Source organism: Zeus faber (assembly GCF_960531495.2).
Source record: "Zeus faber genome assembly, chromosome: 5".
Taxonomy (NCBI): domain Eukaryota; kingdom Metazoa; phylum Chordata; class Actinopteri; order Zeiformes; family Zeidae; genus Zeus; species Zeus faber.
The window spans coordinates 5392786-5417138 of NC_137192.1; the positions used below are offsets into that span (position 1 = coordinate 5392786).

A 24353-nucleotide genomic window follows, 5' to 3' on the forward strand; every position below is an offset into this window, starting at 1 on the left:
CACCCCTGGGCTAATGGTGACATGTTGCCAGCCACTCCCATGCCAAGCAAACTTGGAAGAACCACGAGGCAGTGGCACCTCAGGCTGAAGTTTTTACGATGGGACACAATGTCAAACAACGACAGTTAAACAACAAGCGAAAAGCTGAGTGAGGGTTCAAGCAGTCTGGGCGAGACAGAACAAACAGCCCAGGGTGGCTGGCAGGGTGCGCGGAATGGGCTGGCTGGTCTCCTGCTCAGACAAAGGTGCATGACCTGAAAGGATTGAAAGATTCAAAGGTGCCTGTGTGTGTGTGTGTGTGTGTGTGGGTGTGTGTGTGTGTGTGTGTGTGTGTGTGTGCGTGCGCGCGCGCATGTGTGCGTGCGTGCATGTGCGTGTGTGTGTTGAAAAGACGAGAGAGCGAAAGAGAGAGCGAGAGAGAGCGAGAGAGAGAGAGAGAAGGGCATGAGTTTGAAAGCAGAAGAAAGGGGAAATGAAATAAAGGGAACAAGATAAAAGGGAGAGAGAGAGAGAGGGGGAAGAAAAGAAAGACAGCGTGCAATAGATAGAGAAGAGGGCGAAAAAATAGGGGGAGCGCCAAATGGAGAAGTGGAGAAAGGGGCTTTTTGTAATCCCGCAATAGTGGTGTTGTGCCGTCTCCATGGCGACAGGCACAAAGGCCCGTGGTTGGCCATTGATGGCTAATTGTATTCTTCACAGCTCTTTTGTTAATTGTTGTCTGCCCAGCTCCCACTGCCTGCTGGGCTACAGCACAAAGCCACCAACAGGAGGGATTAGAAATGGCACATCCAGCTACCGGTCCACAGCTAGAATATCTGTCTCTCTCTCTCTCTCTGTTGCTCTCCAACCTCCAATCTTTTCCTGGCTAGTTCTTCATCTCGCTGCAAGTACAGTACAGTCCCAAGACCTTCACCGTCACCCCCCCCCCCCCCCCCCTTTACATTGGATATTGAGTTCTAGCTTTCTTTTTTTAACTCAACTCTTTCATCTCGCTCTTTGACTCCCGTGTTGGTCTCTGTCTCTCAGTCCTTGAGAATTCCATTTTTTCCCCCTTATTCCACAGTCTCCGGTCTTAACAGTAACTTGTGTCCTGGACGGTGTCACGGAGGGGGAATGGAGCCATCTCAAGAGCAACTGCTTCTTAATTTGTCTGAGTTTGTGACATTGTGAAACAGTCCAGTAAGCTACGGTCAAATAAAACCAAGGAGCGATCAAGGGGAGATTTTTGACTGACACCAGAGTAAAGAGAAAGGAGGAGAGCGGCGCGTACTTATACGGACTATACACACTCACACACACATTTGAGCGGAAAAATATAAGTAGGAAGAAGAAAAACCCCATCTCTGAGGCATTAGAAAAGTTAGTCTTTATCTTTAGTTCCATGCCAAAAAAGCAGTTGGGAATATCAACAAAATCGATAATATGAAAGTTGTTAATAATGGGAATATCAACAAAATCGATAATATGAAAGTTGTTAATAATGCACCAATGACATCATTTTTTGTTTAATTTGTCAAGAATTGAAAGTTCAGAAAATTGGATGACCTAAGATTAATACAGACTTTCAGACCAGGAGAAGAACATTTGACGGACAGTATCCAGTTTGGTGTCGGGGATTTATCGGGATATACCTGGATTATATCGTCCGGTTTCACCCGGACTTTCCATCAGCCAAGACCCACTATGCAAATATTTCCAGCCCACAGACTGTTCAAAACCCACAAGGTCCCTCGAGCCTGGTCGTCAAACTCCTGACCTGGCCAGGTTGTCTTCTCTGTGGGAGGGTGTGTTGAATATCAAGGGAAAGACAAACTGTTCCCAAATTAAATGGATTAGCATCCCATGCCTACCCTGAAAGTATTTTTGTTGTAAAATTATGTTAACGTGTAGCGATATGTTTCCAACCATGAACTTATTTTGGGTTTTTTTTTATTGCAATAATGAATTGATGAAGAATAATCACAAATCAAACCAATTTCTGCAATTTGCGAGAGCTTGCAATTTTGAAAAAATTGCTGTAACATTTCCACATTAAATGGCGGAATTAATCGTTTACTTTTTGACTTGTTACTGCGATCCAAGCAAAAGCATATTGTTTTATTTTACTTTTATGAAACTTTGAGCCCATGGTTCTTTAGATTCAGAAAATAATAAGATAAGATTAGTACTTAAATATTTCCACTTATTTCTGTGATGTGACGCACAATGTCCATTACCACAGGAAGCGATGATTATGACTTGTAATACAATGTAATAAGTAGATAGAGTAATATGTTATCCCTGTCCATGCTATTGAATGCTCTGCATTCTGTCGTGAAATATGACAGCTATTTTCATATTTATATTTAGACCTAGTAAATACTCCTTATTTCCACTATTTTCTAGCCTTTGTTGTAATTGATCTATCTGGTGCACAGATACTTTACATACATTGTATTTTGCCTTTTGTCTGACTGTTCCTTTTTATGTATAAATGTAAAATGTATAAATGAGTAAATGTTATGTGTTAAACGTGTGAATATTAAAATGTTCTTGGCCCAAAAAACTGACTCGAATCCTTTCTTCAGTGGAAGTTTGTGTTTTTTTCCATTGGCCTATCAAGGTTTGCCAATTGACCAAAAAAAAAAAAAAAAACCCCCCCCTCAAAAAACCCCCAAACTGTACACTTTGCATTTTCGAGTTTGCAGTTTTGAGAAATTCAAGCCTTTTTTTTCTTCTTTTTTTTTTTTTTTTTTTGGACGCAACAACAAACAAACAACCGAAAAAAAAAAAGAGAGAGAGAGAGAGAGAGAGAAGCGGCGCAAAAGAGAGTCCTGTCCCTTTAAGTGGGAGGTGAGCGCGAGGGAGCAACCGAACGCCACCAAGTCGGCGCGAGAGCTCGCTCCCCAAACGCGCGCGGCACAGGAGCGGTCCAGGGCGGATCGCGCGCGTCCCGATTCCCGCCGGAGGACAGAAGTTCCGAGAACCGGCAGAGCCTGCCACCCCCGCCGGCCCGTCCAACGCGACAAGCCCGGAGAAGCAGCGCGGAACCCGGGGACGGAAGTTTGTGAAGACCCAGGCGCACCAGGAGTGGTGAGTGGAGTGGAGCGGTGCGGTGCGGTGCGGTGCGGTGCGGTGCGGCGCGGCGTGGCGCGGCGCGGAGCGGCGGATAAATAACAACGTCTAATGTGCTATTCTGGTCCTGAGGATGTCTTCATGCGCTCTAAGTTGGAGTTCCCAAATGAAAGGGTTCAAAAACATTGCTGGGATCGACTCTGGCCGGGTACTGGGAAGTCAAGTATTTTTGAGGAAACACGCTATCGCATTCTGAATGAACTGTTTTCTTGTCGCCCCCTCCCCATCCTTAATATTCTTTAAAAAAAAAAAAAAATCTTAAATTTAACTCAAAACACCGCACTGTCGACTGGTAAAAGACCTTCTAGGCTGCGGAACCACCGTGTTGTCTACAAGGTACAAGTGAGGTCTGTTTCAAAAGTTGAATTCGTGATTTAAAAGTTGATTACGGTGATCTCTAATCGTATGCCACTTAGGCCTGTTGTGGGAAGATGACATAATCTGTCATCATCTCGTCGTTATTTGGGTCGAGTCATCAGGTTGGGTTCCCCTTCCTTTGGAATTCAACCTTTTTTTTTTTTTTTGTTTTTAATATGTGTGTGCCAGACTAGACAGGTTGACAACATTGCACTCCTGCCAGCGCACACAAAGCACCGCTGGAGGTGATGGTGACGTCATTGCCGTTGGCAGATGCAAATCACTATAAATAAATACATGAAAGACAGAAAGTACATATAAACATATATACTAACATTTATGTTATATATGTATACATAATGTCTGAATTGATCGTAATTATGTAGTTTCTCACTATGGGATCGGAAGCAATGTCATCCGAATTTGAAATGCCATGTTCAACCATTCATCATGTGGAAGTATATGGCACTTTAAAGCCTGGTGTCTTATGCCACAGTCCTCACACCAAGATGAACCTCACCAACATCAATTTCTGTGACAAAAGTCTTCATTCTCGTTTCAATTTAACAAAGTTACTAATCATTGAGAAATGATTTGACGGAAAATGATTGAGTCATCACACAAGTCCGACCACGGCTGCCGCGCTGTGATGTCAGGAGTAAGTGTATTCCATGTTAAAGTCACCGCGCACAGTGGGGGTCACTCACTTGCGAATTTCAGGAATGTGTGTGTGTGTGTGTGTGTGTGTGTGTGTGTGTGTGTGTGTGTGTGTGTGTGTGTGTGTGTGTGTGTGTGTGTGTGTGTGTGTGTGTGTGTGTGTGTGTGTGTGTGTCTCTCTCTCTTTACAGTAGACTGGCTGCGTACAAAGCTGTCCGTCAGTGGGGGGTACCTGACCTTTCTTTCTGTCAATCGCCTTTCTTTCCTCACTCCTTTCTCTTTCCTTCTCACTTGTTTTCCCTCCATGGGCCCCCGCTTTTTTTTTTTCTTTCTTCCTAGTGATCTTTGTGGGGTTAGTGAGGGAATGATATAAAGCAATGTGCACCCATGCATATATATATATATATATATACACACACACACACAAATACTCACGCACACGCTCAAACATGTAACGGCTGTCTTTGTGTGTAATCTTAAGGAGTGGCTTGGCGTTTCACCCTTCACCCCCCCACACACATACACACATCTCAAGCCCATCAAAGAGCTTTGCCCTTTTTCCCAGGTGAATGGGTTCATTTGTTAGGATGGGGGGGGGGTTGTTGACCTGGGTGCGCTCCCTCTCTCTCTCGCTCTCCCTCTCCCTCTCTGTCCTATGCAAGTATTGTAACATTTTTGACGGGGCTGATTTTTGATTCTTTAAGAGTATCTAGTTCACTTTTTCAGTTTATTGGGTTTATAATTATCGTGTGTGTGTGTGTGTGTGTGTGTAAAGTTTAAGTGAGCGGTCAAAGTTCAAGTCCCTCGTGGTCACTGTAGTGGCGTAGGTCACTGTAATGGTTTTCTTATGCGTCCTCTTAAGTTGTGTTTCCCAAAATACATCCAAAGCCTGATCTTGTGCGTTGTCCGTTGGCTTAATTGGAGCAACTACTCGCACTTGCCATTGCAAGTTGTAGTCATTAACACCGTGGAGGAATCGATATATCCCTGTTTTCACATACAAGGCCTGGCTATCCGAACGGCCCGCATACCTCTCATCATTGACCGAGTTCACCAGAGGTGATTGGAAGGCTCGTAAAGTTCCCAGTACCAATGGCGAACACTATGCTTTACGCACTTGACTGCCTGAATAAACTGCAGAGGTTCTTGCAGGGTTTTTCCTGGCTCAAAATAAGGCTAAGATGGTAATTTTGCATGACAGCGACTGCGGTTGGTCTGCTTTACTGCCACCATCAACTTGATGTGTTGAAAACCTGAACTCACATTCCAAATATTATTTGGAATGTGAGTTCTGGTTTTCAAGAGACTACTGCAACGTATTGGGATGCATAAAAAAAAATGAAATGCGTGACAACATGAATTAACTCTTCCTATATGTGAGATTGCTGGCCGCCTAGTGCGCAATCCCGAGGGGGGCGCGCAGAGGGAGTGATCGGGACGCGCACCTGTCTCCCTCTCCGACGGTGTTGATGATGCGCACGTCAGCGATGAGGTGCCTGCGATCGGCACTCCAAAACAGCGTGTTTTTATATTAGATATAGGTTATTATATTTTACGTCTACTTATGGAACAAAACAAGTGCATATGGAACATAACTGTGTGTAATGGGGACAGTTTCTCTCCGATCACCCCCTCTCCATGCGTTATGCGCAGAAAATTATATAAATGAGTCTCCGAGTTGTGTCCCGTTACTCCGTGCCCCGTCCCCACACTGTTTTTAGTTGTTTTATTCGGAGGAACGGGTGCACCGAGAGCTGCGCTCGATTCACACATATAAAAATATATTTATAATTCCCCATTGAAATGTTATCCCTGTGAATTTTGTAAGCTTCTATCTGTTTTATCCTGTTATTGTAATACACACTGACTGACAAAAAAATAAAACGGATGCTCGACTTCGCTCAGTCGACTGATGGGTTTCCGACTGATGATTCAACGCGTCGACTTTCAGGGAGCAGCCCTAGAAGTGACATAAAGTGCCATCATTTAAAAGCTACAAAGTTCCTTCAACAGAAAATAAATATTTGTGCTTGTGACCATGTTCAATTTACTTTTCTAATCACAGCAGATGTCACATCCAGTGACTGAGCATTTGGCCCTGCTAATTTTCTTTGCTCTGTAAAACATTTCAACAAGTCCCTTGAAATGTTTCCTCCTGATGTGGCCCATCCACTTCCATTGTGCAGCAGACATCCAGGTGGAGATTCTTCAGCCTGTTCCTCAGTGGTGTCTTCATCTATTGAAACAATGCAGCATTACATTTAATCTATTCATCATGTTGTGTGCTTTACAAGCATTCATCTTTATTTATTGAAATTATAATCTTCTAATATGTTCAAAGAACAGGACATTATATTTCCTTGTTGCATTTACCAGATCCACATCTGCCGTCTGAACTGGGGCAGTTAACAGTAATGGCTGCAGCCAGGCTGAGGGCAGGGGACAGGTCACACACCTCTAAATCTGGATGTATCAGTAACTCGGGATTTATTGCGTTATCTCTCGAAAAACCCAGAGTTGTTTTTTTTTGTTGGTGGTGTGATATTTTATTTTTTGCTCACAGTTACTGTGAGGGGAAAGAAAAAAATTGCATTCATCTCCCGTCAGTTGTAAAAAGGTTAAAAGAAAAAGTCTGATAAGGGGCTTCGTACAAATGAATTTGATGAATGTGAACAAAAATGAACTAATGTTCAGCCCTAAAGTCCATCCCTCACTTGTATGATCGCTTGACTCGCTCACTTATTCTGTGGCCTTTTCAATGCAGGAAAAACCCTGTCTTGAACTCAATTCATTAATGGACACTTTGTCTGTCTAGTTTGTCTGTGATTCTGTGATGTGTAACTGAAGGTTGTCAGTCACACCACCTGACAAATGCTTTTTTTTATTTTTTATTTAATTTGGTTAATTTATCTAATGGATGACACCACTGACGCAAAGATTGTCAATTTCTGCGTCATCATTACAAATAGGTTGCTATTGAATGGACTCTCTGCGAAATCGAACGGGGAGTAGTATAGGATATAAAATATCTCCAGTAAAATCTGAAATCAGATCAGATATTGGGCTTGTTGCCACCGTGACTTCAATATCGATTGTGAATTTACATTGTCTGTCCTGCATGAAAAATGTCACTGGACTCATAGACTTTAATAAAAGTTTTAAATAAATCATTGCTTTATAACACTGACATTATCAAAAACTGATATCTACATTTCGTTGCGATACCTTAGTCCCTGACGATTGCCATTCCTAATCTATAGCATTCAGTAGAGTAAGAGCCTTAATTACGAATACATTGCCTCATGAAGAGCTATATTTCTCTCTTCTCATTTCGCTTTTCAAAACACACACATCACTGGCAGAAAGGCACAGTAGCAGGTAATGGAGCTCATGGGAAAGGCAGTCTTAATTCCGGGAAAAGCCACTGCTTTTGTGAATCTCCTTGTCATGGATCATTAAAGAAACCATAGTAAAAACCTCATAAGCCCTTCTTGTTTTCATAATTGATCCATTTATGAATTTTCGAAATAAAAAGCTCTGTCAAACTTTGCCGTTTCATATTCACAGCCCTTATTGATTAGTCATCCAAATTACCCGCTGTGTAACAAGGCCGTTTATTAAAGGAAAGGGGGGAAAAAAAAAGCTTTTGTGACATCTTTATTTGTTCCAAACATCAGGCTGCTCTATTGCCCCCAACTTTCTATACAGCCTTGGACATTGTTCTCTGTATCCTATTGAACCAAGACTCACAATGGAGGTGTGTGTGTGTGTGTGTGTGTGTGTGTGTGTGTGTGTGTGTGTGTGTGTGTGTGTGTGTGTGTGTGTGTGTGTGTGTGTGTGTGTGTGTGTGTGTGTGTGTGTGTGTGTGTGTGTGTGTGTGTGTTAGCTTGACCTATTCTTGACTGCCTATCTGTGTGGGTCCCCTGTAATCCCTAAGAACACTCATAGATGTGTGTCCGTTGTTTGCTTTCTGTTTGTTTGCTTTTTGGTGATGGTGGTGGTGGGTAGGGGGTTGTAATTATCACAAGGTGTTCTAATCATAGTGTTGAGTGCTCCTGGAAACATACACGTACAGTCCAGTCACTGGCACTTCACAAGGGTGCGTGCGTGCGTGCGTGCGTGCGTGCGTGCGTGTGTGTGTGTGTGTGTGTGCGTGTGAGTGTTTACCATGAGTAGACCCTCTTAACTATTTAATCTCTCATGCTGCTTTCAGTGAGAGCCGTTCGACCTTCTTCAATCTCTGATGCTCCTCAGTGCCGCAGTTGCAAAACTTGCGAATGTGACAATTTTGCCGTTTATTTTGATGCTGTTTGTTGGGGCACTTTGGGGGAGGGGGGTTACCGGTAATCTTCTGACTTCTTTCGAATGTCATTCGTACTCTCCTGCTACCACTGAAGCAAGATTAAATAAGGTTATTGCCAAGTCTCCGATAATTGAAAATAAAGTGTGCTACTTGTTGCACTGTACTTTGCACTATCTCAGATATAGTGTGCGTATTGAATTTATTGTCCAGGAAACCGTCAATATTTTATTTTGAGCACAGAAATACTTTACCTATGTATTTGTGCAACTGCCTTATTGGGCTCTCTTATTTTGATGTTCTTGGATGGGTTTTGTTTATTGTTGTTGACAAGGTGTGTGTGTGTGTGTGTGTGTGTGTGTGTGTGTGTGTGTGTGTGTGTGTGTGTGTGTGTGTGTGTGTGTGTGTGTGTGTGTGTGTGTGTGTGTGTGTGTGTGTGTGTGTGTGTGTGTGACTTGCTGCCAGAGCTGTGGTGGCTTCATTCCAATACATTGTAAGTACTGGTGAGGTGACTGGTTGAGCAAAAAAGTTCACGTTACTTGCTTTTTGTTCTTGTATGTTGTATTGTCATTTTAGTCAAAGTATATCTCTTAATGCATTGCGACATGTCTCATACCTGGTGCAAATTCGCACGCACTGACATTTTTAGAGACCCCCCCCCCAAATCCTGCAGGCCTCAACTTTACTCCCCTAAGGGCCACAAACTCCACTCTAAATCGTCAATGAACGGTGAGCCACAGCGGTAGTGTGGCGAAAAGGCTCGTTTACTTTTCTGATTCTGTCACCTCCTCCTGTTCTTTTTTTCTCCGCTATGTGTTGGGGGGGGGGGGACGTACCGTCACGCTTATCTTGATTCAGGTCGAAAACGTCTGTACTTTTACTGTAAAAATTGAATTGAGAACTCCCCGCATCCGCTCTGTCGTTCACACCAGTTCTCTTCGTGGCAATTATCAAGCCTTTCCGCTGTTGCCAGAATTGTGAGGAAAAAAATTTGTGGGAAAAATGTTTCTAGCACTTTAGATAGACACACACACACACACACACACACACACACACACACACACACACACACACACACACACACACACAGTTATGTTCTTGCTTTTTGTTTGTGGGCGTGTGCGGGCTGGAGGCGTGTTTTGTAAGAGAGGGGGAGTGTTACATATAAGTTTTAATGCTGGTAACGGGCCACCCTCTTATATACAGGCAGGCATACAAAGCAGCTAAACAGACAGACAGATAGATACACAGTGTCACAGAAGATATCCAGACCACAGAGGGCAAAACGAGCCTTACACACTGCAACTTTGAGCAACTTAACACACCTCAAGGTAAGTGTCTCGTTCGCTCACTCACGCGCTCTCCTCATAATACTGCATTGCTCACAAGTAAGATGGATGAATGAGATGGAGATGGAGTTGCGAGTTGGATCCTTGGATCTCCACTGGAGTCAGTGTGTTGAAGGTCGTCGTTCTCTGTCGTCCACTCACTTTGGCTTGATCTCAAGGTGAGACAGGATGGCTAGGTGGGAAATTCCGCATACGTGATGTGCGAACCTCTGCTTAAATACCTACCGCATTCTGTGACTCTTACGAGAGGGCTCAAAATCCAGGAGGTTTCCCTAGTCGATGTCCTGCAAACATAGAAGTCACGGCTTGCCCTATTAGGGACACAGTTCTACTTTGACACCAGCACTTTAGAATTTGCATTCACTCGGCCATATAGCACAACAGAGCTGGATTTTCCCCCCTTTTTATCAATAGTAATACATCAGTTTGAATAAGGGAGAACAGCAATGGCTTTGAATGCTTCCCTCTCCTTTTGATTGCTAACTGTTGTTGAAACAGGTTTTTCTAATCCTGTACACTTTTCTAGACTGTGTGGGTCTGTGTGCCTGTGTCTGTGTGTGTCACATTGATAGACGCAATAATGTGGTTGCTAACATCAATATGCAAGCTCATACAGGACTGTGTATGTCATTCAAGTGCATATCTATATATATATATATATATATATAAAAAGAATGCCCTGCTTGTAAATTCTATTGTGTCAGAAACTGTAAGTAATGCAATTACTGGCAGCGGAATATTATCTTTTCATTGATTCCACTATTCCTGCGTAATGTGTGGTCGCGTTATGCCACGGTATTGTCTATCTTTGTGGTAGACAGGCAAATGGGCAAATGCATGTAACTGTAAAATCTCTATTATAGTCATTATCTTTATCTATTTCTTAAGAAGGCACCTTTTGAAATGAGAGCCATACACAGGGACATAGATAGAGGCTGTCAATACCAAGAGGCTCACAGTAGGACCTTGTAATTCTTTGAGGACAGTAAAAATAGAGCCTAATTGAAAACCAACAAACCTTCAAAAATCACATCATTATTGTGTAGAGAGAAAAAATAAAAGAGAAGTGTCTGGCCAGATGAATGGTGCGGTGGGGAGTTATAAAGGAACTCTGCTGAATCAGGCAAAATTTGCCAGATTTACATACATGTACATGTTTTCTTTTTATGTCACACTTTATTCCGCAGCCAAATTTGGGAAAACGGTAGCCTTGATAGTTCCGCTTTCCTCTCAATGAACTGCTTTTTTTCGTTGCAAACGAAGCCATTTGCATGGTCGCGGGGAGAACAGATCACCAGGGCGCAGAGGTTTTTTTAAGGCCTTAAAAATGAAGCTTTAATCAGCCTGTTGCCATCCTCTCTCCAACAGATTTGTTTATTTTCCTGAAGATCAGGAGAATTCACAACTGCTCTATTGATAGATGGTTGGGCGCGCGCAATAAATAGCGTACTAGTTTCCTGGTTGATTTACATCTCATTCTCCCTCGGGTTTGAACAAGGCGGCACTGTTTTTATTTTTCATTTGTACCCTTCAAATCGATTCTTCATCATCATAAGACTCTCTCCCTACTCGCTCCCTTTGTGTGTTTGTGTCTGTGGGTGTGTTTGTGTTCGGATGCTTGCAAATGACCAGACCGTCTGTTTGTAACACAACAGTCCCGTGGGGATGATTTGCATTTCTTTCAAAAATCTGTGAAATTGAATCTAATGTCATATTCCCATTATGTGATGTTTGTCTAAAAAGTGTCATGCATGCTTGCGCCTATTTCGCGTTTACCGCGATTAATATAATCCGGGTAAGCTGTTTACATGACAGTTGCAATATTTGGAATATTGCCTTAACCCGATTGTGATCGGCTTATTCAAGTGCATTTAAACATATTGCATGATGTCCACTGTTTTCTAAAAACATGTAATTTTTGACCTGTCTTTTATTTGATCTTTTTTGCCTTTATATCAAATCCACACGAGTAAAATTACTTGTTGATATAAATGTATTTGCCAATAATGTTTTTCAGATTTTGGGTTAACTTAATTTTTGGGGTAAAAAAGGAGCCCTGTGTACTATGGGAAGTACATGGCAGTACATTTTCAAATATGGTCTTGGAATGTCTTAAATATGTCTACTGAACGTACAACAATGTTCGAAATTTGCCGTTGATTCATTAAGTGGGTGGGTATTTTCTTTACTTTCCTCTGTCTATATTTTCACTTTGAATATGGTCTTTAAGTTCCCATTGATTGTGGTCAAAAGTTCTGTAAAAAGACTTGATAGAGCCTTCTTCCAATTTCTGCACATTCGTTTTAAAACACTACTTTTTTGTGTAAAATGTGTACCTCAATTTGTCGATGACACAGCAGTGTGGACCCCATAAGTGACCCTGTAAGCAGCTCTAACGGTGGGCTTCAAAAGAAAAAAGAAAAAGTGGCTTGATGTGCAGAGCAACAAATTATTCAGACATGATCTCTGCTCATTGAAGCTGGTTAAGAACCTATGGTTCACACACTGTTGTTTGCAGCGGTGGCTATTCTTGTGAAACACACATACACAAACACACACACACACACACACACACACACACACAGAAACGCAGACCTCCTGAGGTCTCCGCACACCGAGACCTACGAGCCGTCTTCAGAATCACCTGTTGCGCTCCTTACTGCTTCGAGCTGTTGCCTTAGCAACACCTCAGAGACCTCGACCCTCCTCTCCTCTCTATAAGGCCCTTGGCAAACAAAGACCCCCACACCCACCCAAAACCGGACCAGACTCTGTATAAACTCGCACACACAGGCCCGCACGAGCACTACGTATATACAAGCACACATTAACACACACACACACACACACACACACTCTGGCACATACACTGCACACACGTTCCTGCGAGGCACTGAGGCCGTGAATGGGGCGAGGATATTAAGTGTGCCGGGCTAAAAGGGTGGGGGGGGTTCGGACCCCCCCGCCACACACACACACCTTTTGTCCACACTAGCCTCAAGGAGCCAGGAAAGGGGGGGGGCTCTCTGAAGAGAGAGTGGAAAAAAATGTCCTGCGAACACATCCTTTCTTCCCTTTCTTCTCTTGTTCTATCTCTTTATTGGGAGAGTGTTTTGTCTTCCCCCTCCCTCCCTCCTCTCTCTGATAAATGCCACAGTAGTCTTTCGCTAGCCGCCACAATGGACGACCTGTTTCAGAGAACGCGAGTGGGGGGGGGGGGGGGTGAGCGGGGGAAAACGGGCTGCATTTTCAACCTGCGTCTCTGAAAAGCCGAGCGAGAAGAAAGGGGGCCGCCACTAAAGCCGTAGCTCGCTCTCTCTCTCTCTCTCTCTCTGAGTCTTTCTAAAGAAGATGTATAAATAGGCTGATAACACAACTGCTCCCCAACAAAGAAAGAAATAAAGAGGCATATGGAGAGATGATGGACTGGAACTGAAGCAAGGGGGACATTTGTTTTCATTTTGTTTGTTTCAGGTATATACACCCATACTATATATATATATATATATATATATATATATATATATATATATATATATATATATATATATATATATATATATATATATATATATATATATATATATATATACTCACACACATAGTGTTCCACATCATGTTTATCCTGCAGATTAAAATGGACTGATGTGAATAAGCTGTGACTTAGGAAGTACATTTATCTGTTGACTTTTTTCCACATCGCTGACCCAAGTGCACCATTGTCAACGTCTCAATGGCCCCCCTGTTGACAGGCCTTCACTTCCATTGAGTCTCTTCCAGATGTTGTTCATCTGATTGAGTTCAGCTGAAGACAGTGAATGAGCAATTAGAGGCCTTGCCGCTTCAAGGGACCACAAGTATTATTTTGCTTGCTCCTTGCAAGAATTGACCATGATATATATCATCAGTATCAGAGGATGCAATGCCAGTCAGTCCAGTCAGTTACCTTGGCAGCTGCTGAGAGTTCCAGTCCGGACCTGTCAATTTCTGCATAATACTCACGTCTTAAACATGCTTGTATCCCCAAACCGGTTTAATTTTAGTTTGAGCATGCATGGACGAACGTTCAGCTCCCAACGACCGGGGTTGCAAGACCCATCTGCTACATCCTCTCAGAAGCTTGATGTAGTTTTTATGGTTTTCTAAGGGGTCGCCGGTACGCTAATTGTCCAATGTCACTGATTGCACCGTTAAGTGTCTGACTTGTGTCCTACGTCATTTTGAGGTGCATTTATTTTACACAATTTTATACCCACAAGTTTGGCAATGCTGAGTGTCCCTTGAACTATACAATGTTAATATTTACCACGTCTACTTCCAACAACCTTAGACGGGCTTCGCTCATCACGCTTTCTTATACAGGAGACTACAGGCGTGAACAAATGCGTGAGCGGATTGTTTACGTTGGCGTGGCCTCTTATCTCTCCTTTGATCAGCGCACAACAAAAGTCGTTTTGCATGACAATAGCAACTAATTTGCCACCGCCACTGACCATAAACGCTTCTCAAAAACGACAGGATTATGGGTTGGATCCCCGATAAACCACAATAAACTATATTGGACACTTTCTTGATGCACGCTGACTTTCCCCATTTACTTCTTATTGTGTGTGTGTGTGTGTGTGTGTGTGTGTGTGTGTGTGTGTGTGTGTGTGTGTGTGTGTGTGTGTGTGTGTGTGTGTGTGTGTGTGTGTGTGTGTGTGTGTGTGTGTGTGTGTGTGTGCAGCCCCCCCCCACAAGGGAAAAGGGGAGAAAAATGTGGCCTTTGTGAGGACTCTATCAGTCAATCACAGCAACCAGGGTTTTCCAACGCTGCCCTTTGTGTGAAGAACTGACCGACGACTACACAGAACAACAACAGCACCTTATCACGGCTTGTAGCTTCCCCTGAATGCTGTCTAGCACACTTTCTCACACACAAATCCTTTACAACATTATGCCAAGCACACATACACATGCTCTGAGATGAACACACACACACATAATCCCCCTCAATTTATACAACCCTTCTCACATGTACAAACACCCACTTCACATTATGTCAAGCTTGGACACCCCAAGAATGAGTCACACAAGCACTTAGTCAACATACTACACTTACATTTGCTTATCTACACACACATGATTATAAAAAAACACTGACACACAGACACCTACTCAATAGCAGATAACAAAACACGAGGAAATTGAATGTGCGTTATTGATGCTGTTTTTTCATTGGACTACGTTGAGCCCCCTTTGGTTCACTACCCTTGAGAGAGAGAGAGAGAGAGAGAGAGAGAGAGCGAGAGAGAGAGAGCGCTTTTGTCCCTCACACCTAATTCTCTAATGAGCCCCAGTCAGCAATGCAACAAACCTTTGTTTGAGCGCTCTGTGTGTGTGTGTGTGTGCATTTCTTACCATTGTTTCCAATAAGAGATCCAAGGCCAACCCTCGCTCTGCATCACTATATTGTGTGTATACAACACAAGCAAATGTTGAGCTGGCCTTTCAGCATAAGCTGGACTACCAGTGCACCGAAGTTTCCAAGAACTCATGGGAACTGCTGGAGTCATTCTCCTCAGCTAGTGTGGTGTCGGGTATTGTCAGAGAAAACCAGTGGGGAATCTGGGAAGCCTTTACATTTTTTTATTTACTTTGCATTTATTTACTCATATATTTTGCTGCTGCAACGCACCATTAAAATATTCAACGGAAATTAAGTCGTCTTTGGGAGCAGAGGAAGTGACGTGAGCGTTCAAATTATTTTTAATATTCAGTTCTTTCGTGTGATAAGGTGTACACATACTGGCGTCATGTGGGAAAAGGAGCCAATCTCGTTATTACGTAAAAGTTGTTCCGTAAATTTCCCTACTCTCTACCTAGTATAATTTTCGGGAAAATGTCGGTGTTCAGTTTAGTTTCTGTTATCCGGTACTCGCCGGTTTTTAACCAGGAAAATCTTTTGAAGTTCGACATATTTAAATCTCTTCAGTCATAATAAAAGAGAGAGGGATATCAGTGCCAATTATGCAAATGTCACCCTTGTTTTCGGTGGGATCCTGAAGAGGCCCCTTTGTGTCCCTCTTGAGAGGACCGGACCAAGACATCTTAAGTAGCTTAAAGGTGATAGTACGAGTGCTTGGGAAAGCATGGCATTTTTTGGTTGTGATAATCTGGCTTTGTTTACATATTCAGATTCAGTGTTGGGTTAAATAGGTATCTCCCTGTAGTACAGCTATTCCTAAACTTGGGTACATGTAGTGACGTCGGGGGTATGCCAAAAAAAAAATTATTTACATTTTCAAACAGTCCAGGGCTCGAGGGGGCGGGCATTCGATCAGTGCGTCAAAACAGTGTATTTTTATTCTAGATCTAGGTTATTTTGTTTTACGTCTCCTTATAGAATGAAACAAGCACAGTGTGTAATAGGGACACTTCTCTCTCCTCGTTGACCGTTTGCCTAAAACTGCAAAATGGCTAGAGCCGGCCCTGTAGAGGTGGTACGTAGCTTTAGGTTGAATGTGTGAAGGGGTATCGGACTGTAAAAAGATTGGGAACTACTGCTCTCGTGTAATTAACCTTAGGGAGGTTGCAACCCCCCAGTGCACGCTGACAACACCACCAACCCTCCGGTCTACCACCGGAGTTACTGCCACCCCATACGACTAACATTCAACTTAGTTCTGGGACTTGGGTAGTGGAATCCACCCAACACAGATCAACACCATCATATGGATTTCCACTCTAATGCATGTTTACGAGACCCTCTTCACGAGTTCCTGCACGGAGTTCTGCCGGTCCGGCTGTCTGTCTGGGGAGGGGACTTGGGCCAAAATGTGGCTTCGGTCGCATCCCGGGTGAGTCGCCTGACAAGGGAGAACCCATCATTGGATGTCTGCTGATTGGCAGAGGCCAGGCCCTCTCTCTCTGTGTCGTTCCTTCCTTCCTTCGTTTGTTTTTCTTTCTTTCCCGTTTTCTTTTTCTGCCTGCCTGTTTGCTCTCTCTGTCTCTCTTTTGTCCACTCCCTGCTATTTCCCCTTGAGGGCAAATACAATAAGGGGAAGAAAGACAAAGACGACTTAAAACCTAACAAACCACTCCCGTCGGGTGGAGTGTGTGTGTGAGGTGGTGAAGAGGAGGTGGTGGTGTTGGGGGGGCGGTGTTAGAGGAAGGGAATGAAAGAAAGAAAAGACAAAAGAACAAGAGAACAACAGAGAGGATTTGCATTGTCAGCTACCCCCGAGGGTGAAACGCTGTTCTTCCTTGTCTTCCTTGTCTTTTTTTCCTTGTTTTGTTTTCTTACAACAGTTGCCTGACAAGTTACAGCTTGTCGGGCAACTGAAGGTTTGTGTGTGAAGTGTTTTCATGTGTGTCGTGGGAAGTGTAAAGTTTCACTCCTGACTGTTCAAAGACCAATGTTATCACCCCCCCCCCCCCCCCCACACACACACACACGTATACACACACCCTCTATTCGCTGTGATTCCTAATATAGTATAAATAATAGTCCTTTTTGCAAAGGTCCCAATAAAAGGTGTTAAAAAAAACTATGATGGGGAATAATTAGGGTTTGGAACCCTATGGTGTGGTGTCCATAAAGCCTTTTGAGTAACCAATAGATTCTGAATTTGTCACATTATTTGCAAGAACACGTGGCAATGTACACTGTGAAACTTAAAGGGGACCTATAATGCAAAACTCACTTTTTCAGTGCTTGTGCACCTACATTTGAGTCTCTGATGGGCGTACTAACACACAAACTGTGAAATAAGACAACTCAGTTTATTGTGAGCTGTCTTTTTCAGAAAATGTGCCTTAAACGGGGGGGGTAGCTCAGGCGGTAGAGCTGGTGGTCTAGTGATCTAAAGGTTGCTGGTTCGATCCCAGGCTCCTCCTGCTAGCATGCTGTAGTGTCCTTGAGCAAGACACTTAACCCCTAATTGCTCCTGATGGCTGCGTCCGTCGGTGTTTGAACAATTGTAAGTCGCTTTGGATAAAAGCGTCTGCTAAATGACTAAATGTAAATGTAAATGTAAACGAGCCATTCAGCTTTGTGTCTCAGTACTACGTAGCATTGAGACACATTAGAATTTTAACCGCTCTCCATCTGATTAACTCCACCCACGGCTGGAGCGCGACTGGACCCACTAGCATTGAAGCTCTGTTGGCTGCAGAGACCACCATACATCTGTCCGTGACAAAACTAGAGATGATAGATATAAGTATTTAAAAATTGTGTGTGTGTGTGTGTGTGTGTGTGTGTGTGTGTGTGTGTGTGTCCACAGTAGGTTATTGTAGGCTGTGGCGTGGCTGTGGCTGTTCCGCGTTTCTCCGGCAAAGCAGTGGGTTTTTAAGAATATTTATTTTGTTCAAATGTATATTAAAAAAAAAAAAAGTTGTGTTCAGGAAGCAAAATACTAAAAAACAGCATTCGGGAAAATGAAAGTCCAATCTGACCCGTGGAACTTCGCTGCAAAGATGAGAAACTCAAACACGTCCAGCCTTTACGGAGACAGGACTTAATTTCTTAATTTTTTATTTCTCCTTAAAAATGCCACCCTAGACTTGTCTTTTATCTCTGTGAAGGTCCGATGACATCATCCTGCGTAGAGCATGTGCTTCTGTATCTGTATTAAGTATCTTCCCGTGCCGGCTTCACTGGAGGGCGGAGCCGGAGGGAACGAGCAGACAGGGAGAGGTAGAACGGGTGGAGAAAGTTCCTTCTCCGGAGGCAGAGAGTGTTAGAAAGTTATGAAATCAGTGTGATCCTTTTACCCCTGTCCTAGGTGTAAAAGGATCACACTGATTTCATAACTTTGGGTTAGGGTTATTGCGCCAGGCGCACCGCCGCCTGGTCCGTCGGCCTTATATTTACCAATTTATATATTAATACATTTATTGCCTCATTTATTTATTTTGTGATTTATTTCATAGACATATTTATTTTTACTTTGTGCTACGTCCACGAACATCCTTTTTGTGCACGGAAGTGAAGGAGCTTTGTCTGTGCGTCACTCCGTGCGCTGCTGCACCGTTTGTCGCTCTCTGGCGCTGGGGGTGCGGACTGGGACCACACTGGGGGACTTCTTCTGGACTTTCCTTTGCCCCATCTATGCTGGCATTATCATGGCATGTGTGAAAAGGATTGAGACGGAAATGTTCCTGAATGTAGCTGCATGTGTGAAAAGTGAAACTCACTTGCGCTGCCGGAAAGGTTATCCCTGTAATTTACATGGAACTATGTGTGAAAGGGGCATACTACACTTTTATTGAGCGTATAGCGTGGCTACAAGTTACCCCTATCTACAATGACTACTTAGCCTTTTCCCCAACCACATAGAAATATACCGCTATATAAACTAACAAACTTCTGACTTGTAGTACACAGAAATGGAGTGAGAATGTAAGAATTTTGCTGGGTGTAAAGTCTTGTGTTACCCAAAGAAAGGTGATAATGATAAAAAATATTTTTATAAAGAAAAGTTTTAAACAATCAGAAAAAATTTATGAAATTTTTTTCTATAAGATTTTTTCTTATATTTGGTTATATTTTTGACAGGAGCTAAATCACACTTGAATCACACCTGAATTTGTGCTGAAAAAAAATGGTTCCATGCATTTGAGGTAATGAATTTAATTTAGGGGCTAAACAAATCCAAAGGGGAATGTATGGCAAAATTGTAAAAAAGAAAAAAGAAAGGCCTTAAAAAAGGTTAAACTTGTTCTATTGTCCTATTGTTCTATTAAATTTTGGACAAATTGTGAGCTGTGCGGCAAACTTTTTCATCCTGTGATTCCAGCTCTTAAAAGTTTGGCTCAAGGCCAAATCAAATGCAGTTGCCGATTCTGCCACAAAGTGTTAAACTGCTTTGTAAGGTGTTGACAGAACAGGGCTCAGACAGATCAATTTATAAAGTTGTGATGTCTATTATTCCACAGGGACAGACAAAGAAAGGCCCTATATGGATGCAGTCTGCTATAGATAGAATAAGTGTGTTTAACTCAAGGAGACTGTTGACCTTGACTTGTCTGCTTTGTTCCCAGTTAAGACGTTATGGCATTGTCTTGGGGGGAGGGGGGAGGAACCCCTCAACACTCGTGGTTGAAGAAAAAAGCACACACACATACGCACACCTTGATACATTCCATGCCATCAACAGCCCTGTGGGTCGCAGAGATTCTGTGCATACCTCTGCATTGGGTGACACGCTTTCAAACAAAGAGACACACTGTGATGCATTCACACTCACGCACATGTACGTATATACATACACTCAAGGACACCGCACACACCACACAATCTGACCGAGGTGTGCGAAAGCCACCTGTGGCACCGCTGTAATCCAGCCCCATTGGAACATGGATGGAAGCTCCAAGAATAACTTTCCAGTGGGACCAGCATGCCCCCCTTCCACAACCAAGATAATGAAATGCACACACACACACACACACATATGAGAGGCCGTGTAGGCAATATTTCAAACTTAACTTCTCTCACACCCTATCCTTCTCTCACACACTATCATACTCTGTCACACACTATCATACTCTCTCACACACACCATCATACTCTCTCACACACAGCATCATACTCTCTCCCACACAGCATCATACTCTTTCACACACACAGCATCATACTCTCTCACACACAGCATCATACTCTCTCACACACAGCATCATACTCTCTCTCACACGCACCATCATACTCTCTGCCACACAGCATCATACTCTCTCACACACACCATCATACTCTCTGCCACACAGCATCATACTCTCTCACACACACCATCATACTCTCTCACACACAGCATCATACTCTCTCCCACACAGCATCATACTCTCTCACACACACAGCATCATACTCTCTCACAGACAGCATCATACTCTCTCACACACACCATCATACTCTCTCTCACACACACCATCATACTCTCTGCCACACAGCATCATACTCTCTCACACACACCATCATACTCTCTGCCACACAGCATCATACTCTCTCACACACAGCATCATACTCTCTCTCACACACTCTACTCATACATAGACTATATGGGAGGCCTATGGGGGTAGATTTGTTTATTATTTGTGTGAATAGATCATTTTTTTATTCTTATTTATATAAAATTTATTTTATTTTATTTTTATTCTCTTTTTTTTCCGACTGTTAAGCCTTTAATTTTTAATGCTTATGGTCTGTACTGAAGTATCTCACCAGAAGTAATTCCATGTGTATGTCAATTTACAGAGAGAAAATAAACCAATTCTGATCAAAAATCCGTGCTTACATTTGAAATCTGTTAATATAACATACATCTCACAAATAAAATGTTCTGTAAACTCACAAAAAATATCTGTGAGCACATGACATTAATTTTATTAATTACTAAATAGTATGATGGTGTGTGAGAGATAGTATGATAGTGCGTTAAAGATAGTTTGATTGAAATGGAAGGTAGAATGATTAAACAGGTTAGTAGTTTAAATTCTCAGTTTCTGATTGATTTATAGTTGTATCTCTCTCCCCCATTCCATTTCCATTTTTCTGCAGCACATGGTAGCAACTGTTGATGTGAAATAGAGGATACGGAGTACCTAAACGAAGCCATTGCCATACTAAACAACTTGTAAATGCCCCCATCATATACTGTAAGTGCAATGGTAAACTTGTTGCATCAAATGCAGCAGTCAACGGCAGCTCCTACAGCAGATGATGAAATGCGTCGGCACTTCAGTCCTAACTCATGTGTAGCAGTTAGCACGTCTGTTAGCAACACCTTCGCCTAGCACCAATACTGGACCTAGCCAGATGACACGGCCCGATATCAAATCCAACATTTTTTTAGCACATGGGCTTCTCAGCCTAGAAAGGGGTGAGTTTTATTTTCATATTCTCTTGTAATGACACCTGTAAATAGCAAGTCCCTGGCTAAATGTGTGATAGCTAGCTAACTTAGCCTAGCGATCTTTTTTGTACTGACTGTGTATAAGTGTGTCAGTTGGAAAGCTTGGTCGGTTCTTTTGATGTCATGGTGTGCGTGCCAGCAGGAGTATTGCTACAGCAGGAACAGTGCTTGAAGTGGAAATACATATGTGCCGGTAGCCTACTACTGTATAATCTCTCATTCACATGTGGGGGGGGGGACTGTGACTGAGAGCAGTGATGCATGATGAGATGCTTGACGCTGAGAAGCGGCACACGCAGCACGCACGCAGCACGCACGCAGAACGCACGCAGCACGCACGCAGCACGCACGCAGCACGCACGCAGCACGCACGCAGCACGCACGCAGAACGCACGCAGAACGCACGCAGCACGCACGCAGAACGCACGCAGAACGCACGCAGCACGCACGCAGCACGCACGCAGAACGCACGCAGCACGCACGCAGAACGCACGCAGAACGCACGCAGCACGCACGCAGAACGCACGCAGAACGCACGCAGAACGCACGCAGCACGCACGCAGAACGCACGCAGCACGCACGCAGAACGCACGCAGCACGCACGCAGAACGCACGCAGAACGCACGCAGCACGCACGCAGAACGCACGCAGCACGCACGCAGAACGCACGCAGCACGCACGCAGCACGCACGCAGAACGCACGCAGCACGCACGCAGAACGCACGCAGCACGCACGCAGAACGCACGCAGCACGCACGCAGCACGCACGCAGAACGCACGCAGCACGCACGCAGCACGCACGCAGAACGCACGCAGCACGCACGCAGAACGCACGCAGCACGCACGCAGCACGCACGCAGAACGCACGCAGCACGCACGCAGCACGCACGCAGAACGCACGCAGCACGCAGAACGCACGCAGCACGCACGCAGAACGCACGCAGCACGCACGCAGCACGCACGCAGCACGCACGCAGCACGCACGCAGCACGCACGCAGCACGCACGCAGCACGCACGCAGAACGCACGCAGCACGCACGCAGCACGCACGCAGAACGCACGCAGCACGCACGCAGCACGCACGCAGAACGCACGCAGCACGCAGAACGCACGCAGCACGCACGCAGCACGCACGCAGCACGCACGCAGCACGCACGCAGAACGCACGCAGCACGCAGAACGCACGCAGCACGCACGCAGAACGCACGCAGCACGCACGCAGAACGCACGCAGCACGCACGCAGCACGCACGCAGCACGCACGCAGCACGCACGCAGCACGCACGCAGCACGCACGCAGCACGCACGTAGCACGCACGCAGAACGCACGCAGCACGCACGCCGCGGTATTGTACTCAGTGTACGATATCAACTGGTCGGAGAGCTGGTCGTAAGTCCGAATGGTCGTTACACAGGTAGGTCGTTAAGTGAGGAGTACCTGTATTTATCTGAAACATGTCTAGTCTCTACAGAGACAGGTCTTGATGTTTCTTGAAAAATGCCACTCAGACCCTAGATGTTAGGGATGGAGAGTGGCACTACATGGTGTATATCAGTTCGGGAAGTATGAAGTCCTTCGATTTCGGTGACATCGGGCACAAGCGATTCGCTTGCCTGCCAGCTGCACTGGAATGAGGAGCTGGAGAGGGAACGAGTGGACAGGAAGAGGTGGAGAACGTACTTTCTCCGGAGGCAGAGAGTATAGGACTAGTTGAAAATTATCACACTGATTTAATAATATTGGGTTAGGGTTATTGCGTCCGGGGGCGGGGGCTCTGTCCCCGCTCTGTCAGCGGAGGGAACCGAGTCCATCAAGGAGGGGCAGAAGACGGCGAGGTGGAAACCAAAGCACTGGTCTCTGAGAGACAGGAAAAAAACTAAACCGATTCAGATTTTACGTCCGTTGCCAACAGATTGTCCAAACGATCGCATCTACACTGGACATAACGTACTCTAACACATTATGTACTGAATCCGTAAAGGTCATCTAATGTGGGAACAAACTTTCTGTCTGTCTGTCTGTGTGAATGACTACCTACTGCCTTTGCCAGATATTTTTTATCTACTGTAGCAATGTTCTGGATTCCATGTGGGAAAGGGGCTTTTGACACCTTGATATTGAACATTTTCAAAGGAAACATCGGGCTTATAGGAAGCTCCTTGCAGTTTAGACACATCTTGGTTTTTAAATACACATTTGGTGAAGTAACCTTCATTTGCTGACTAGAAGTCTAATTAATGTTATTGACTTTTATGTCTACCACTCAGCATCACATGCAAGCATGTCACTAAATGAAATTGTCACGAGAATGGCCATGTTTTTAATGGCTTTAAAATAATAACAAGTGGGACTACAGGACCATAATTAAAGAAATAAGAGAGGCATTCAAGCACAGAACTCCAGAGAATGTCAGATAAATTCATAGTTCAGTCATGGAATTAAATGAAGGTTGTGTTTTTGTAGGGATCAAAACAATCTTCACAAAAAACATTAAAACCATAACGGTTGAATGTTTTGAAAATAATTTAATTTGTAAATGGCTTTGCCTATAATTTGGTATCAAATTAAAACAATAGAGCACCTTCAAAATGTTCACTTTCTGGCTTGTTATGAGAAGTACTTCAATTGCAATGATTTCATTAGGCGTGGAAATGTGGGAATAAAGGTATTACTCCCAAGTTGCGTGAA

At 44.0% G+C, this 24353-nt stretch overlaps 1 protein-coding gene across 3 annotated transcripts in view; it reads left to right on the forward strand.

The window, feature by feature from the left end:
• Positions 1-2905: 2905 nt before the first annotated feature.
• Positions 2906-24353, forward strand: part of sox13 (SRY-box transcription factor 13) — a gene marked incomplete at its 3' end in the record, with an annotated part of 43675 nt that continues 22227 nt past the window's right edge. For all 3 annotated transcript variants that reach the window (XM_080000063.1, XM_080000064.1, XM_080000065.1), the window contains exon 1: positions 2906-3072. The remainder of the gene's footprint in view (positions 3073-24353) is intronic.